Source organism: Scyliorhinus canicula, chromosome 8 (genome assembly GCF_902713615.1).
Source record: "Scyliorhinus canicula chromosome 8, sScyCan1.1, whole genome shotgun sequence".
NCBI lineage: Eukaryota > Metazoa > Chordata > Chondrichthyes > Carcharhiniformes > Scyliorhinidae > Scyliorhinus > Scyliorhinus canicula.
Window position 1 is genome coordinate 98,523,855 of NC_052153.1, and position 15,131 is coordinate 98,538,985.

At 44.9% G+C, this 15,131-nt stretch overlaps 1 protein-coding gene across 3 annotated transcripts in view; it reads right to left on the minus strand.

The window, feature by feature from the left end:
• Window positions 1–15,131, minus strand: part of LOC119970409 (GRAM domain-containing protein 2B) — a 165,374-nt gene that overhangs the window by 112,389 nt on the left and 37,854 nt on the right. The window lies entirely within an intron of this gene.

Consider the following 15,131-nt stretch of genomic DNA (forward strand, 5'->3'; position numbering starts at 1 on the left):
GAAGAATGAAATTTGGCCCATCGAGTCTGTAACGACCCCCCCCCCCCCCCCCATCCCCAGAACCCCATCTAAACTTTGGACACTAAGGGGCAATTTAGCATTGGCAATCCACCTAACCTGCACATCTTTGGACTATGGGAGGAAACTGGAGCTCCCGGTGTAAACCCATGCAGACATGGGGAGAATGTACAAACTCCACAAGGGCAGTCACCCAAGGTCAGAATTGAACCCAGATCCTAGTGCTCGGATTTTCACAGTAACTTCATTGCAGTGTTAATGTAAGCCAACTTGTGACACTAACAAAGATTATTATTGTTATTGACTGAGGATTGTGCAGTTGTGGATCTTATCTTAAATACTTCCAGCCATTTGGAGTGGGTGGATACCAATAGTAGAAACATCGTGCCCAAAAATAGCCCTACGTAACTTATATGAACTGACACCTATGGCCTCCTGGCCATTCCCAAGAGTGTAGACGGGCGGAAGCAGGTAATGTTTGCTCTAACTGGCACTGATCGCAGTGCTTCACTACTCTCTCAATATCGGCATCAATGCCTCGCCACCAAACATAGCTTCTGGCAAGCATCTTAATTTTTACACATCCAGATGGATACTATGCAACTCTGCCAGGAGCAATTCCCTTCCTGGCACAGGGAGGATTACTCTCATTCCCCATAGGATGATGCTGTCCTCACAGCTTAACTTGTCTTTCCTAATGTGGTGTGGCTTCAGAAACATTTAATTCTGCCAACCCACTAATATTTTGTGTCTTATCTTTGATAACATCGGGTCTCTGCTGGTCCAGAGTTTTATTTGCTGTGCTGACACTGGCAAAGTGCCAAGAAAATTCTCTACCATCATGATTCCTTGCAGTACTGGGTGGTGCACTCTCTGGCAGTGGAAGGCGACTAAGGGCATCAGCATTGGTTATTTGTATCCCTAGCCAGTGAACAAATGTGTATTCTCAGGCAGATAAGATCAATACCCACCACTGAATCCTGGCCGATGCAATCGGGAGAATTGCCTTAATAATAATAATAATAATAATAATAATAATAATAATAATAATCAAGTAGGCTTACATTAACTCTGCAATGGAATTACTGTGAAAAGCCCCGAGTGACCACACTCCGGCGCCTGTTTGGGTACACAGAGGGAGAATTCAGAATGTCCAAATTACCTAACAGCACGTCTTTCGGGACTTGCGGGAGGAAACCGAAGCAGCCAGAGGAAACCCACGCAGACACGGGGAGAACATGCAGACTTTGCACAGACAGTGACCCAAGCTGGGAATCGAACCTGGGACCCTGGAGCTGTGAAGCAATGGTGTTACCCACCGTGCTACCGTTCTGCCTTGTCCTCCTTAAAAGACTCAACAGTGGCTTGTGGTGCGTTACAACAGTCATATGCCTTCCATAGACATACATGTGGAATTTTCTCACTCCGTACACAACAGAAAGTCCTTACTTTTCTATCTGTAGAAAAAATTTCTCAGCTTCTGAAAGGGTACTTGACACTTGCGCAATGGGCCTCTGAGACCCATCATCCATTCTGCGAGATAAAGTTGACCCAACAAGGTATTGGAAGGCATCACACGTCACACCAACCTCTTGGATGGGTCAAAATGTACCAGCAGGCAAGATGAATGTAATAGTTGCTTGACATTATTAACTGTTTCTCTCTGTGGCACTTTCCAGAACAATCTCTGGTGTTTCTTCAGTAACACGTGTAAAGGAGCCAATAGTGTTGACAGATTTGGAAGGGAACGCCTGTACCATTCCCAGAAATTATTTATGCTCTGAGGTGTTCCAAGGGGCCATTGCCTCCTTTATTGCCCTTAGTTTGTGCTCGATAGGATGCACTCCCTGGGCATCCACATTATAACTGAGGTAAGCTACTTTGCTGGCCTGGAAAGTGCATTTTTCTTCTTTTAGGTGAACTAGCCTTCAGAAATCTTCTCAGTAATTCTTCTAGATTAGTCAAGTGTTCTTTTTCGGTTGCACCAGTAATCAATACATAATTCAAATATGCAACGAGATGCTGTAAGCCCTATAATAAACTTTCTATGGTTCTTTGAAATATTGTGCAAGATGATGAAATGCCGTAAGACAATCATTTATACTGATATAATCCTTTATGGGTGTTAATAGTCCCCTTTCTCTGGAAGCATCATCCAACTCTAACTGTTGATATGCATGACTCATATCTAATTTTGTATATGTCTGTCATCCACCTAGTCTTACATATAAATCCACTATCTTTGGGGTAGGGTATCTGTCCAGCTTTGCTGCTTGGTTAACTGTTAATTTGTAGTATCTGCAGATGTGGACTGTTTTATCTGATTTTACAACAGGCACAATGGGGACTGCCCATTCTGCAAACTCAAGTGGCTGGATGAAACCCAGAGTTTTAGGTCAGACTCAACTTTATCCAACAAAGCATAGGGCACCTGTCAAGCCCTGAAAAATTTGGGGTGGCTTCTGGGTCTACATAAATTTTTGCCTCTAAGCCTTTAATTTTCCCATGTTAATCTTGAAAAGTGTCCTGATACTTCCAGATTGCTTCAGACAGGCCTCCTTCCTTAATTCTGAATATTTCCAACCAGCTGAGTTTAATTTCTTGGAGCCAGCCACATCCCATTAGACTTGGTACTCGGCCAGATTCCACGATTGACGAAAGTTGGGCAGATTGTTGCCCCTGGCGCACAGGTGTTTTGGTCGTCCTCACTATCCTAATGGCCTCCCCCATGTAGGTAGCTAATCTAGCTGATGTGTCCTTCAAACCCAGAGGCTGTACCCTTTCTTGAAGATATTTTTAGTTCTTCTCCCACACTACCTGGCTGGTTGGTGGCGATGAGCGGCCTGATGAGGTGCCCAACGAGCAGGGATTCTTGGGCGGGGAAGATGGCATGTGCCGTGTGGCATTAAATATGACGGCGCCCATGGGCCGCACGTGTCCTGAGGCGAGCAAAGTGGCGGCGCCCACGGGCCGCACGTGGTCTGAGGCGAGGAAAATGGCGGCGCCCACGGGCCGCACGAGGTCTGAGGCGAGGAAGATGGCGGCGCCCACGGGCCGCACGAGGTCTGAGGCGAGGAAGATGGCGGCGCCCACGGGCCGCACGAGGTCTGAGGCGAGGAAGATGGCGGCGCCCATGGGTCACACGTAGGGGGTGCAGGGACAATAGCGGCGATCGAGCGGGCCTGGCACACAGCAGCAAAATGTCCTTTTTTCCCGCAGGCCTTTCAGAGCGCGCTCCTCGCTGGGCAGCGCTGCCGGGGGTGTTTTGTCTGTCCGCAGAAGTAGCACTTTGATCCCACGGGGTTGGTTGGCTGCCACGCTGCGCAGGCTTGGGGTTGGCTGGGGGCGGTCGCTGGTGGGGTCCACGATGGGGTGTTTGCTGGTGGGGTCCACGATGTCCAGGAAGGGGGCGGTCGGGGGCGTACACCTGGACATTGCGGGAGGTGACTGTGAGTGAGATTGCGAGTTTCTTGGTCGCTGCGAGGTTGAGAGTAGCCCCTTCTAAGAGGCGTTGGTGGATATACGCTGATCCTATGCCCGTAACAAAAGCGTCTCTAATCAGGAGTTCAGAATGTTCAAAGGCTGAAACGGCCTGGCAATCACAGTACCTCGCCAGGGCATGAAGGGCACACCAGAAATCGTCCACAGACTCACTGGGGAGTTGATGCCGCGTGGACAGGAGGTGCCTGGCGTAGATTTTGTTGGTCTGCTGAGTGTAGTTCTCCTTCAGTAGTGCCATGGCCTCAGCGTAGGTAGGTGTGTCCCGGATGAGGGGAAAGATATCGGAGCTTAGCCGTGTGTACAGGATCTGGAGCTTCTGTGCCTCTGAGGGTGGTTCTGTCACAGATCCTATGTATCTTCAAAGCAGGTTAGCCAATGTGCGAAGGCTGACTTGGCTTTGTCTGCTTAACATAGAACATAGAAAAATACAGCACAGAACAGGCCCTTCGGCCCACGATGTTGTGCCGAAATTATTTCCTAGATTAAGAACAAATTAATCTACACCCCATCAAAAACACGCAAAAATTAACATGTATATTTACAGGTAAGCATCTTCATAATAACAACTGTGGCCGCCCCCTTTAACCGGCATATATATTTTACATTCCCCAATATGGCCGGGGCACATGTTTAAGGGCATTTATTTACAATTTGGTTTTGGGCCTTAGTTTGCCATCAGACTGTCGCTTGCGGCTTTGTCCTTCCGTTTTTTTTGGAATAATTTTTATCAAGTTTTCAACAACAAATTTTTATCACAACAGAGAAAAACAGTAACCCCTCCACTCCAATACAAAAACAATATATTAACAAGAAAAAGAAATAAGCGTAAAACCATGAGAACAAACCCCCATAACGAACCCGTAGCCCCCCCCCCCCCCCCCCCCCCCGGCTACCTTCCCCCGATTCCCGTCCATTTTCCCCTGATTCTTGGCCACCCGACTATACTTCCTCTTGTTTGTTGGCCACAAACAGGTCCCGGAACAATTGCATGAATGGCTCCCACGTTCTGTGGAAGCCGTCGTCTGACCCTCGGATGGCGAATTTGATTTTCTACATTTGGAGAGATTCCGAGAGGTCGGACAGCCAGTCTGCAGCTCTGGGCGGTGTTGCTGACTGCCAGCCAAACAGGATTCTACGGCGGGCGATCAGGGAGGCAAAGGCAAGGGCGTCCGCCCTCCTCCCCAGGAATAGATCTGGCTGGTCTGAAACCCCGAAGACCGCCACTATCGGGCTTGGCTCCACCCTCACCCCCACCACTTTGGACATAGCCTCGAAGAAGGCTGTCCAGTACTCCACAAGTCTGGGGCAAGACCAGAACATGTGGGCGTGGTTGGCCGGGCCTCTTTGGCACCGTACACATCTGTCCTCCACCTCCGGGAAGAACCTACTCATACGGTTTCTTGTTAAGTGGGCTCTATTTACCACTTTTAGTTGTGTCAGGCTGAGCCTTGCGCACGTGGAGGTGGAGTTGACCCTATGCAGTGCTTCGCTCCAGAGTCCCCACCCTATCTCAGTCCCCAGGTCATCCTCCCATTTCTTTCTTGTTGCATCCAGTACGGTGTCGTCCCTTTCTACCAGTCGGTCATATATGTCACTACAGTTCCCTTTCTCTCGGATACTTGCGTCCAGTAGGTCTTCCAGTAGTGTCTGTCGTGGCGGTTGTGGGTACGTCCTTGTCTCCTTTCGTAAGAAGTTTTTGAGCTGCAGATACCGTATCTCGTTCCCCCTGGCTAGCCGAAATTTCTCTGTCAGTTCGTCCAGTGTTGCGATCCTGCCGTCCGTGTATAGGTCCCTGACTGTCAGTGTCCCTCCATCCTGCCTCCACCCTTTGAAGGTGGTGTCAGTCAGTACTGGTGTGAACCTATGGTTGTTGCAGATCGGAGCCTTGTCCGACATTTTGGTCAGGCCAAATTGCTGCCGCAGTTGGTTCCAGGATTGGAGGGTGGCTGTCACCACTGGGCTGCTGGAGTGTTTTTTGGGTGGGGATGGGAGTGCTGCCGTGGCGAGGGCCCGGAGGGAGGTCCCAATGCAGGAGGCCTCCTCCACACGCGCCCACTTGGCCTCTGGCTCCTGGATCCATCCCCTTACTCGCTCGGCTGTTGCCGCCCAGGACTTGTCTATCCTTAAGTTTTTCAAAATGCCCAACACATCTTCCTTCCTAACAGGTATCTCCTCGAGCTTACCAGTCTGTTTCACACTATCCTCTCCAACAATATGGCCCCTCTCATTCGTAAATACTGCTTGAGGGTGCAGCTGCAGGCGATCAGGCTTGATGCGGAGATCCATCATTGTAAAATCTCTGCGTAATATATTGATGCACTATCACTTACGACAAGACGAGAGTAGAGTGTATTTGAGGCTTTATTACGCAGAGATCTGTAGCCTCCACAGCTGCTGCAGCTCGGAGAGCCCACACATTTATACTCCGCCTACTGGGCAGGGTGAGCCGGCAGGGATCTACCCCCATACCTCTAGTGCAGAAGCCTTACCGTAATACACCTCATATGCGATATATATATACACAACAGTGGTGACTACCACAAACAGGTTCTGAACTGATGATCAAGCGCGATTGTTGATTTTTTACCTCGTCGCCAAATGTAATATCTTGGCTCAACTAGTTATGAACGAGCCATAAGTGTTTATTAACACAACTATTTACAGGATGATGCAGATTCAATGCTTCTAGCCATATCTCCAGGATCTAACTGAGCAAAAGCCCGCACTCTGCTTGGATGATCCTGGGTGTTAGTTACTGAATGGATGTGCAAGTCACATGACCCTTCAGATGATTGCCCCTCACACACCCGTCCAACAGGTATTTTTCGCAGATGGGGTGGAATCTTGTGCTCTCCCTCGTGCTGAGTTTGGTGGACTACAGAATGTAATCAGGTGGGATAATGGTGGTGAGATCCTGCCACCTTCCCATCGTAACCTCGATTAAGTCTGTGGCAGGAAGTCCCATGATGGCCTTCCCACCTAATCAATTAAAGCGCTTAATGCCCATTTAAGGACCTCATCTTTTTGCTGTTGGTATTAACCCTATGGCAGGCATGGGGCTCACCAAGTTGGGAGCATGACAAGCAAGCCCTGATATGTTTGCTTGAGGGCTCTTGTGGAGGGAGTGGGTTCCCTCGGTCAAAGGAAATCAGTATCTGATCGGGGAAGCCAGCATCGAGTAAAGGGTGGCTTGCTGAAAGTCACCCCCTGCGCTTGCTGCTAACTACCCTCAACCACTCAGCCATGACCATCATCGCACGGCCTCCCTTCTGCAAGCACTCACCTGTGCCTGGATCCTGCCTCGAACCAAGGCCTCGAATGAATGTAGTACCAGCAGCAGCCACTGCCTCCTCCATGGAATTGCTGAGTACAAAAGAGCTGCTCGTCTCCAATTGGCTGACAACTCTTGGTGGTCGGGACTTCCACCTCTCTGGTGCTTGATCCCTGGGGTGGAAGACCCACCATTGATCTGTCAAGTGCCTGAGTAGCACACAATGTGGTGAGCCTTCCTGAAAAGAGGTGCTCGGAGTCCCAAAAGATGTGCTTGTTAGGTGAATTGGACATTCTGAATTCTCCCTCAGTGTACCCATTCAGGGCCAGAGTGTGACGACTAGGGACGTTTCACAGGAACTTCATTGCAGTGTTAATGTAAGCATGCGGGGGTAGCATGGTGGGGCAGTGGTTAGCACTGCTGCCTGCAACGCTGAGGACTCGGGTTCGATCCTGGCCCTGGGTCACTGTCTGTGTGGAGTTTGCGCATTCTCCTCATGTCTGCGTGGGTTTCACCCCCACAACCCAAAGATGTGCGGGGTAGGTGGATTGGCCACACTAAATTGCCCCTTAATTGGAAAAAAATAATTGGGTACTCTAAATTTATATATAAAAAAATAATTTTTTAAAAATGAAAGCATACTAGTGACACTAATAAAGATTATTATTGTTATTACCTCACTGGTGGCTGAATAGCTTTACCGCTCTGACAATGAATGTAGGCACCATCACAAGGACCTCCTGCTCGGACCTCAAAAGTGAATTGATGTTAGACTCCTGAATCAAAAACTGTAAGCAAGAGAACATAAGAGTGGGTGATGAGGATGACCCTCAATCGTCTCAACATCTGGGACAATGACCCATCTGCGAGCTGTCCAAGGCTGAGTGTTGCAGACGGGCATATTCCAAGGTCCAGGACCATGTGGTGAGGAATACACTAGAAACTGGGACAGCTGCCACAATGGTTCAATGGGAAAAAACCACTCTAAAAGTCCTCCCACTATACTGTACTAAGCGGCTATGAACCATGTAAAACCACTCGGGTTGTATGCACCAGATAATGCTTGACATGTTAATGTACATTGTAAATATAACCTGTCATGGCACATGTAGTGAGGGAGGTCATGTATTGCACAAAAGTAAATTGATCTGTATAGCACATTTGTATTGTCAAATTTGAATTGTTATGTAATGTACTTATACAAATCCTTTGAATAAAGTATCGAGGGGCAATGTTCTTCTAGGGCGAGGGTAGCCCATTTCAGGCCAGCGATGGCCCCAGATGTGGGGTTATCCTGACTCTGAAATTTGGGGGACGGGATTCTCCGTTCCACCGCACCCGCTTTCTGGTGCGGCACGCCCCCCCCGGCAGCGGGATTCTCCATCCCGGCATACAGCCAATGGGGTTTCCCATTGTGGGCACCCCCCATGCTCTTGGGAAATCCGCAGGCGTGAGTGCGCTGCCGGCAAAATGGAGGATCTCGCCGACGGAGAACCCAGCCCGTGGTATTCAAATTGATTTTACATTTCTTTCATGGGATGTGGCATCACTGAGAACGTCGGCATTTGTTGCCCATCCTAATTGCCCTCAAATTCTATGGCTTGCAGGGCCATTTCAGAGGGCAGTTAAGAGTGATTGTTGTGGATCTGGAGTCACATTTAGGCCAGATCAAGTAAGGTGGGCAGATTTCCTCCTTAGAAAAAGAAATGCAGCACAGAACAGGCCCTTCGGCCCACGATGTTGTGCCGAACCTTTGTCCAAGATTAAGAACAAATTAATCTACACCACATCATTCTACCGCAATCCATGTACCTATCCAATAGCCGCTTGAAGGTCCCTAATGTTTCCGACTCAACTACTTCCACATGCAGTGCATTCTATGCCCCCACTACTCTCTGGGTAAAGAACCTACCTCTGACATCCCTCTATATCTTCGACCATTCACCTTAAATTTATGTCCTTAAAGGATAGGAGTGAACCAAATGGGTTTTTAACAACAATCGACGACAGTTTCATGGTCACCATTTATTCAGACCAGCTTTCAATTCCAAGTTTTAAAAAAAAATTATCTATCCCTTAAATTTAAATTCCACAAGTTGCTATGATGAAACTTGAACACTTGTCCCAGAGTATTGGCATGGATCGCTTGATGACTAGTCCAGTGACATTACCACAACGCCATTATCTCCTTTTGTCACAATATTAGAGTTGCAGCAATGCATATCTTCATGGCAAGTGTAGTGAAGCACTTTATGTACTGTACTGAATGAAAGTGACCTGTATTACACTTATATACTGTCAAATTTAAACTGTTATGTCATGAATTTTAACAAAGCATCTTTTTGGGAAGAATATGGTGAGACTCAAATCCAATCTAATTAGTATGTCCAACATTAATAATATAAAATGTAATAAAAATCAAAATGGTATTAATTCTGAACATGCAAGATTACATTAAACCTTCATTAAAAAATAAGAATGACAGATACAGTATGCTTCTTCATTAGTTCCTGAGAAGGATTACGTATATCAATTTAGACTAATTATTTTTTCGATAATGTATTCTATGTGACACACCATGTTACTTAAATGGACATTATTGTAAAACATCTTCTTATGATTTTAGGTTAAAAGATTGATATTTGACTAATGGTAAAATGCTGAGCATACTATGATATTTATATCCATTACAAAATCCACACATGATTTAGGAGCTGAAATCAATTTTGTGGCATCAAGATCATGCCTCGAGCTCCATTCACATTCCCCACATCTAGAAAGTTGGCATGCAATAAAATCCTCACTTATATAAACTGCAACCCACTCCCCATGCTCCCCAATACATACATAGACCCCCCTCCACCACCACCACCACCATTCCTCTCAATCACAATGAAGTAACAGGTTCTGGATTTCAATAATATTTTTTGCTCCACGTCTTGTCTTCTGTTGCTTTTATAGCTTCAGTCAGATACAAGAAATGTAGATTGCTGAGTGAATGTGTAATAAGCATGCGATGACTGATATATGCCGCAAAGGAATGTAACTGATTGCAAGATTGAAATGTATCAAATAGTTTATTCCCCTTCTCTTTTCCCATTTCACATTCTGATGTAATTACTACCAGGTCAACTCCATTGCCACAACTGTCAGAAAGTTGCTGTACATCAAAAATATATTTTCATATCCTGAATCTTCAGAGGTGTAAACAGCTCAGATAATATTAAATCAGCTTTCGATCAGAAAGTAAGCATGTATGCACACCCTCGAGTAGGTGCCTTTGTCACTGCATGATGCCTTTATATGTGCAAAAGTCAATCTCAATTGCAGTGAAATCCCACTCTAATGCCCCTTCAGATCAGAGATCTATTTGAAGTATAAATAGGTTTGTAATATCCTGTAGCTTTTAATTCTTTGGAATTTTCCCCATAATATTGCAGGCAACACACAAACTACAGAGCTGCTATTCAAATTCTCTTAAATTACGATGCATTTAAAGTTTTCAATTGAATTGGTGCTGTAAATACTCCTCAATTTTATTGTGAATGCACGGAGGGTATGGATTGTTAAACATTGGCCCAGATTTTGCACTGATATTAATGATGAGGCAAACACTAATCAGGCAGCAACTTGTTTGCACATATGCAGTTAAATGCAGAAATTCAGAAGTTGTTGTCAGAGATGCTCCTTTCTTCCTCCACAGGGTGCAGGGTTGCCATGATGTGGAGATGCCGGCGTTGGACTGGGGTGAGCACAGTAAGAAGTCTTACAACACCAGGTTAAAGTCCAACAGGTTTGTTTCAAACACGAGCTTTCGGAGCACGGATTCACCTGAAGAAGGTGCAGGGTAACAGTTCAAACTAATTGACTTAACATTGAAGTTAATGCAATAGTGTGAACTTGGGGCACTTACTCATTAGGTGCATGCTGAACATACTAGGTACAGTTTGGGCTGGTGCACTTTTTTTTAATCAGCGTGGTAAGTTATAATTACTTAAAACAACCTCTCTGGCCCTGAAAATGTATTACTTCAAGAATGGAGAACAAATCCTGCAGAATTTGATTAGTGTTGGAGATATTTTTACTTTTCATGCCTATCCCTTTATTCTCTCTTACCCATCTTTCTTTTCCAAACTTTATTTTGCTCTCTGCATATTATTTGTAATTTCTGCTGGTAATTTGTAATTCCAAACTTTATTTTGCTCTCTGTATATTATTTGTAATTTCTACAGGCAGATATTTATCTAAAGATAAAGACATAGTTGAGCAAGGGTGAGGGTTTAAAGTCTTAAAAATCAGATTTCTGACCCATGCCTTATAGTAACTCACCTACTTCTGACTCTAAGTGAGGCTGGAAGGTAGGTAGGCAACCTTCTTGCTTCAAGGAGACAGATTGGCATTTAAAAATGATAATGAGACTGTGAGCCTCAGTGCAATTCATCTTTTCAATCTTAACTGTGCTCGGTTTTCCAGAGCTGGGAAACACAGCAGCTACTACATGAGGGATCCAGAGTATGAGCGGGTTTAGCCTACCTGCTTGATCCAGCTTGCATACTTGAGGAACCCCTGCAATCGGGTACCTTTTCCTCCTACCATACCACCAATTCACTCAAGCAGGCTTCTGAATTGCCTCACTGCTCAGGTCCCGGAGGTCTCTTCAGGCCTCAAATTCACTCCAAGGCCTCCCCACAGTCCTTCCCCCACTGAGGCCTCTGACCTGCATAGGATTGTCAGACCAACCACTTGCCTCCTCTCTGGCATAGGTTTACCTAGTCGTGTAGCCTTCATCAGATGGCTCCCCACCTAACTGGAAGCCAGCCTGTTGATTAGGCTTGACTTCTCTGTGGGCAACTGACTGCTGATGTCCATAAGACCATAAGACATAGGAGCAGAATTAGGCCACTTGGCCCATCGAGTCTGCTCTGTCAAACCATGAGATCAACCTGCATGGGGTGCAGGGGACTCCTAATGTCTGCTTTCTCTGTGGCTTTCAGTTTGCCAACGCCTGGTGTGTCATGAAGGTAATTAAGAATTCAGCACTGTGTTTCTCAGCAACGTTTCTCAGCGACGGTTCTTCAATCTGATTGGTTGAAACAACTCTCTGTATCTTTTCCTATTTTTGGACACTACAGCTCTGAAATAAACACCTAAAAACAGCAAGTTTATGTACAAAATCTCATGAAAACTCTGTTGGCATATGTCAGTGTACTAAACGGTAAGTATCGTTCCTTCATCACTTACTGTAAAGTCCAGGCCAATTTAATTTGTCACATGGTGATCACCACCACTAAGTGAATAGTTTTATATGCTATACAAATTATGTTGCTCTGCACTATTTCCAGATAAAAGAGCATTTAAATGCTTAGATATAACATATTAACATTAATGGCATAAATTAATAGTAATTTGCTAATCAATAACACTTGCAGTAAAGGTCAATTTATAATGAAGTTGCTGGAGCAATGTGACAGAATGATGGCAAATGGAGAGAAATGTCAACGAAAGCAGGATATTCACAGGGGATTGTAACCCTAGAGGCAGACAGTGTCTGAACTAATGATTTTTAGACAAGTAAGATGGTTGCTTCAGCCTTCGTCAATAAAAACATTGTCCTAGAGACAGGATGATTTTTGTCTGCTGTTTCAATAATTGCTACTTCTTTTGGAACATCTTTTTCTGTTGTCAAATTATCCGTTTAATGATTATAAATGATATTGATATTGGTTAGTACAACCCTGACTGACCAGGCAGCAGGGGGATTGCAGTTTCTAATATTAAACATATGTGGGCACTTGATGAACTGAGTCTTTTTATGTTTTGTAGATTCAGGACAGTTATTCAGTGTCCTTCTTCTATCACGTAATTAAGTGCAGAATGTGACTGGGAGAATCAATTAAAGATTGCATTCTGGAGGAAAATATGCGAACAGCTCATGAAATACCAGTCTCAAACCACTAGGAAACATCACCCCACTGGCTACAGATTCAGTATCAATAGTCTGTAATGTGAACAGACTGTCGAGTAGTTTTGTTGGCCTAAATGAATATTTATCATAAAATCAGCCTTTTGTCCCCCAGGTGCAAAGCATGCTGCAGTGTTCAGTAATTTTCAATACGAAAAAAGAAAACTCAACTAGATGGCATAGTGTTTGCCCCATTTGCCTTTCTTGATCTATCTGCTCTGCGTCTCAGGGTGACAAATTATATTTCTGTGCACCCACAAACCACACTTCTATGCCATCTAGATTTGCTTTATTTTTTCCATCCTTCAAACAACTGGACACAGAATAGAATCATAGCATCCCTACAGAGCAGAACCAGGCTCCCACCCTATCCCTGCAGCCCTGTAACCTCACCTAACCCTGGACATTAAGGGGCAATTTAACTCACCTTCTGACCCCCCCAAAGCCTGTCCACCATCGACATGGCACAAGTCAGGAGTGTGATGGAATTCTCTCCACTTGCCTGGATGAGTGTAGCTCCAACAACACTCTAGAAGCTTGGCACCATCCAGGGCAAAGCAGCCCACTTGATTGTTCCCCCTTCCAGAAACATTCAAACCCCCCACCACCGATGAACAGTGGCAGCCATGTGAATCATCTATAAGATGTACTGCAGGAACTCGCCAAGGTTCCTTAAGTAGCACCTTACAAACCCACGACCACTACCATCTTGAAGGACAAGAGCAGAAGATGGCTGGGGAATCTCACCACCTGGAGGACCTCCTCCAAGTCACTCACCTCCCCGACTTGGAAATACATCGCCGTTCCTTCACTGTCGCTGGGTCAAAATCCTGGAACTTCCTCCCTAACAGCACTGTGGGTGTACCTACACTTCAGGGACTGCAGCAGTTCAAGAAGGCAACTCACCACCAACTTCTGAAGGGTAACTAGGGATGGCAATAAATGCTGGCCTAATTAGTGACGCCCACATTGCATAAATGAGTTAAAACAAAAATTAACATGGCTAATCCACCTAACCTGCACATTTTTGGACTGTGGGAGGAAACTGGAGCACCCGGAGGAAACCAATGTAGACATAGGGAGAATGGGCAACCTCCACAGAGACAGTCACCCAATGTCCCTGACACTGTGAGGCAGCAGTGCTAACCATTGTGCCAAAGTGCTGCCCATTGCAGGATATATTTCCACCTGCAGCCCAGGATCAAATAATAAATTGAACATAAACTTGTGTAAGTTTATAAGGTCAATCAAACTATTACATAATAGCTGTGCGTAACGTTTACAAAACTCACAATTTAATTAATATAGAAAATTCACTTCCATATTAAAATATTGTTGTGATGGTTCCACAAAGTTATACCAAGATTGTATGGAACTACTGTATTATTTTATGTCACGTGGCCATTTATATTTTAAAGACTTATTCATCTGACAGAAAAAAAATGCGCAGAGCATAATTTAGATGCATTTTGCAGACTGTCACTATCGCATTTCTTTTAAAATGGAATCAAACCATTGAAAATACCAGTTGTTACTAAAGCAGAGAAGAAATAAATAAACTGACCTTGAAAATTTTCTGTGTAAATAAAAACTGAACTGACAGTAGCATACAGTAACTGGGAAAGATGTTTAAAGAATAGGATTGCTTCTATAATATGCCCTAGATAATGTTCACTGTTATTCTGGCAAGTAGCTTTCAACCCATTTTCCTCCCTTTTTGCTTCCTCGACTAAAGACAGTGAATTGTGCTAGTATATGGATTCACAGGTATTGTATTCACCCTACTATAATTCTCCACTCTTCACAAGAATCTAAACAGTGGGTGCAGCCATGCTTAACTTGACCCACAATGACACATGTGCGCACTCTCCTACAAGAGACAGGATAACAATCGAGGATGGAATTTCCCCTGCTTAGTCCTGGGACACTAAGGCTAATTTTCAGCCATCAACACCATGCTGGTTATGATCAGCTGACTTGGCACACACAAGTAAACAATAACTATTGTCTGTGCCGAAATTGCAAGGTGATCTTGTATACTCATGTTCACATAGTGAATATTGGGACACGGATTGCTTCCCCTTGAGTTTGCACGTTGCATGAACCTTCGAGCTGGTTGTCTATTAACAAATGGTGGAAGATTTCAACAGTGCTTTTTACAAAATGCAGTTATTCTTAACATGGATTGCTGTTACATAAAAGCTTTGAAGATTGGCTGGATCTATTTTATTACAAATGCATTGGGCATGAGAAATATAACTTGTTTCTGAACCTATTCAAACAGAATTATTGTATAAGGATGATGCACTATTAGCACTTTGCTGTCACTAAAGATAGAACTCATTGTTAGTAATATTAGCAGATAAATGCTTAATATTT